General features: G+C 39.3%; 1 protein-coding gene across 8 annotated transcripts in view; it reads right to left on the reverse strand.

Moving 5' to 3' along the window:
* FAM168B (family with sequence similarity 168, member B) overlaps nucleotides 1-4,857 on the reverse strand; it is a 100,392-nt gene that overhangs the window by 93,806 nt on the left and 1,729 nt on the right. The window lies entirely within an intron of this gene.

A 4,857-nucleotide genomic window follows, 5' to 3' on the forward strand; every position in this document is an offset into this window, starting at 1 on the left:
TGGATGGAACTGGAGAGCATTATGCTAAGTGAAATAAGCCAGGCAGTGAAAGAAAAATACCACATGATCTCACTCATTTATGGATAATAGAGAACATTATAACCTGATGAACAAAAAGATAGATACAGAGGCAGAGAAGCATCGAATAGACTGTCAAATTACAGCGGGAAGGCTGGTGAGTTTTGGGGGATGGGGGGGTGGTAAGAGATCAACCGAAGGACTTGTATGCATGCATATGAGCATAACCAATGGACACTGGGAGGGTGGGGTAAGGGCATGTGCCGGGGGGGTAAGGGGGCCGGGGGAAGGTCAATGGGGGAAAAAATGAGACATATGTACTACTATTTGTAATACTTTAAACAATAAAATAAAATTTAAATAAAAAAGACCATAGGTGTATTTTGTTTGTATCCTGATTTACACTGAAAATACTGTAAAATGGTATTTTAAACATTTTGGGACACAACTGAATATGGACTGGTATCAAACAACATTAAACAATTATTAATTTTGTTAAGTGTGATAATAGTATTTTGGTTAATAAAGGTTTTTTAAGAAATCTATACTAACGCACACAAGACTAAAAATGACATGATGCCTATAGTAATTAAAAATATTCTCAGTAAAAGGGAAACTACAACAAAATGCTAATAATTGTCCCATCAAGATGTTGGGTACATGACTGTACATTGTATTGTTGTTACACTTTTTAAATGTGCATAATGAAAATATAAGGAAAAAAAAAACAGCTTGATGAAAAGAGGGAATTGTGAAGTTGAAGTCAAGAGCAGGACAGGAGCATGGATCAAATGTCAGGAGCCTAAGTGGGAATCAGGTAGAAAGGCCAGAGGGAGGAGGATGAGATCAACCAAAGAGGAGAGGGAAGAATCTTGCAAACATGTATAATACATGTCTTGATCACTGCTGTTGTGCCAATACCTATTACTGTGACTAGCATATACAGTAAGTGCTCTGAAGTTATTTGTTTAACCAAATACACCATGGTCCTTTAATGGAAATGTGTGTGTATGGGGGGAGGGAGGATCTATCCACACTATTAGCAAAATAATCACAATCATTCCACCAATGAAAATTTATTATTTTGGGCACTGAGGTTACAAAAGTGGACAAGGCAAGCAAGCTCTGCACCTCAGAACATACCAACAAACAATTCAACGGGCATATAGAGCATAATTTACATGGTGGTGAGTTGGAGACAAATGAAGTCACCTAAAGGGGAAGTGACATATGGCTGTTACTTTCCATTGGGTGGTCATGCTCAATGATGAGTATCCCCTGAGGAGAGAGACCTGAAGGGAGTAGGGAGACTAACCATTTTGGTATCTGAGTGAGGAGCATTCTAGGCAGAAAGAAAGGCATGTGCAAAGGTCCTGATGCCAGAAAGGATTCGATAGATTTCCAGATCGTGTGGCTGGAACAGAACATTCAAGGGCAAAATGGTAGAAGATGAGGTTAAAGAAGTACCTGGTCATGTGATGGGCATTTGAGCCATTGGGTATTATTCAGACTGCAACAGAAACCAATCTTTTTGCGTGTGTCACTTCTGCTGACATTTGTCTCACCTATCATACATTGACTTCTTGCCTTACAAAAGCTCTGCTGGCTTTGTTGCCTGACCCTGCAAATCATGTTGTGTGGACTTCACTGCTCTAGCCAAGCACAGAACCATTAACAATTAAAATACTTAGGTGATGAATGAATTATTGGTGTGGCCCAACATATGAGGTTGGGGTCAGTCCTAGTCTATTCTAAAGGAATGATGAGAAGAAAGTCTGATGAGCTGTATTGTTCATCGTGCCATTGCTTAACGTGCCCGTCTGTGTGCCTTTCTCCTACCACTGGACACAGAAGTAATCAGCTTTACTTGGTGCTCCTTTTGTCCATTGGGAGTGAAAATATCACTGGAACTGGATTCAAAATGTCTGGCACTGGAGTTTCAGGACATGAGTTTTGGAACTAGACAGATCTCAGTTTGTGACGGATTAATCCATCTTCCTTTGTAACTTTTAAAGTAGGGATAAAAAAAAGTATAATATGTAAGAGTTAGAATTATTTGAATAAAGAATTTATCACGACACCTAGCACTTAGCAAATGCTAAATAAATATTATGATTTTTAAAAATGTATAATAGATGCTTGAGCATCTGATGAAATAACTTCACAATCAGCAGGTATTTATTACGATCTGTCGGGGACTTTCCACAGTTAGGTTTACATTATGGTTATTTTTCCCAGTGTGTAGTCTCACACTCATGTGTGTATTCCTTGAGGTAATAATGATAAGCATGTGATTTTTATGCTCAGTATCCAATACTCTGTATCTGAAAAGGTAAAAGCTCAATAAATGTGTGTTGAGAGCATGAGCAAAAAAAAAAAAAAAAAAAAAAAAAAAAACACCATCACTACTCTGCCTGGGATTCTAGTGCCACTGGCCACTCAGAAACTCACAATTACCCAGTCTGATTTGATTAGTATGGACCAAGAATCCCAATTCCAAGGCTAGATCTAGAGGGTCATACTTTTTTTTTTTTAATATATTTTCCATTTGGAATGACTCAACTGTCAGAATTCCTGAGTGGTTTGACACCTGCATCAGAAGAAAAATCTCAGATTTATCTTTAAAAGAGATGGCATCAAAGTCTTTGATTTGAAAATCCAATAATAACCAGAGGAAAAGTATATTTAAAACCCACAACTGTACTACTATCTCTAGTTTCAAAACATGCTATGGCCTAAATAAAGTTCCCCCACAAAATAGTAATTATAAAATTTTAAAGGCCTTATACCTTAGTATTTCATGTCAGCAAAACTAATATCAAGGGGCTTAAATTCTCTCTGAGACACCAATATACAAGATACAATACCCCTTCATACAATCAACATCAGAAATTCTCAGTGATGTATGGTATCATCAAGAGTGTATAATAGGAGAAAGTTCTCAACTTCCACAGATTTTACCTTCACTACCAAGGTTTGCAATCTATTGGGAGAAATTTATATATTTATACATAGAACAACTGGAGAGATTTCAACGATATAGAGTGGAACAAATGTACTGCCTTTTTAAATTGTTCTCAACTGATCCAGGAAAAGAAGTTGTTCATATAAGACAAGTTTGGTTCACAAAAATTTCCCTTTAAACTACACAACCAATAAAAAGTTAAAATCATATTTTTAAGAGCACTTAAGTTTTTTTTTCAATTCTAATCTTCTAGTTCTGTGGCATTACACTACTCATTGTCCCAATGTTTGAAAATTCAAATAATTCTGGCATTACAATTCTGTCTAACCTTAAAACAGAAATGAGTTGAAAAGCAGTTGTAGAGCGGAACAACTGAAAATCCTAACAAATACAGGAGAGCCTGATAGGAGGGCAGGGGTAGCAACTGCAGCAGATGGTGCTTCCTCCTTTCTCATGAGTGTCAGGCACTTGCCCTATACACATTGCCAATCCTTCCACTATTATGAAGAGCAGAAGGCAGGAAGAGGGGGCGCTATTGTGCTGGGCACTTCTAGTAACTACTGCACCAAAAACACCCAGCCCAACCCAAGGAAGCAGGCTGTTTCCAATTCTTAAAGCCTTCAGGGACCTCTACCAGACCTTAGTTTCACAAAAGGGCTAAACATAAGTAACATATGCAAACACTCGTTGCAGGCCCGAGTAACTTAAAAGAAAATCTTCACAATGTGAACCACCGTAGCTTCAACATCAGAAAAAAAATAGCTTTGACTTGTTCAATTATTGGCTTAAAATGCAAAAATAACCCACTACATCTATACGTACCAAAGTTTAAAAATGTGCTCCTATTATTGCCGAAAACAAAAATTATTAATCTAGTGTTTCATACAATATTTGGGAAAGTACCTGAAATTACAAACACAAGGATGACTTGAAAATTTAAGGAGTGGGAAACAGACAAACCTTTCCATCTAAAAAATTTTCTTGCATGCCAAAACACTCCAAAATATTTTTATGTATGGCTTTAGTTAAACATTATACAATCCATTATGTGCACACTTATCTACACTAATAAAAGAGAAACATGGGCCGAAACCGGTTTGGCTCAGTGGATAGAGCGTCGGCCTGTGGACTGAAAGGTCCCAGGTTCAATTCTGGTCAAGGGCATGTACCTTGGTTGCGGGCACATCCCTAGTAGGAGGTGTGCAGGAGGCAGCTGATCGATGTTTCTCTCTCATCGATGTTTCTAGCTCTCTATCTCTCTCCCTTCCTCTCTGTAAAAAATCAATAAAATATATTAAAAAAAAAAAGAGAGAGAGAAACATGGTAATTGGCGTACGACCGCTACCCTTCCCATTGGCTAATGAGGGAGATATGCAAATTAACTGACAGCCAAGATGGCGGCCGGCAGCCAGGCAGCTTGAAACTAACATGAGGCTTGCTTCCTTCAGTGAAGGAGGACTCCAACATTCCCAGCCTGCGCTGCCGGCCTCTGAGCCTGCAGTTTGAACATTGTAACAAACATAGAAGCTAAAAAAAACCCCATAAACCAGCTTTCAGCGAGCTGGGATCTCAGAGCTGGAGTCAGAGCTGGAGTTATACATTGTTTCGAACCGAAACAAACCAGATACCTACTTTCAGCAGCGGAGGCCTAAGAGCTGGAGCCTCAGAGCTAAAGCTGGCCCAGAATTAAAAAAAGAAAAAAGAAAAAAAGGAGAGGTTGGGAGCTTCCGTCACCCGCCAGCCTAAAAACAGCCCTCAGCCCCTCACCCAGACTGGCCAGGCACCCCAGTGGGGACCACCACCCTGAAGGGTGTGTGACCAGCTGCAAACAGCCATCATCCCCTCATCCAGGCTGGCCAGGCACCCAAGTGGGG

Source organism: Myotis brandtii, unplaced genomic scaffold (assembly GCF_000412655.1).
Source record: "Myotis brandtii unplaced genomic scaffold, ASM41265v1 scaffold195, whole genome shotgun sequence".
NCBI lineage: Eukaryota > Metazoa > Chordata > Mammalia > Chiroptera > Vespertilionidae > Myotis > Myotis brandtii.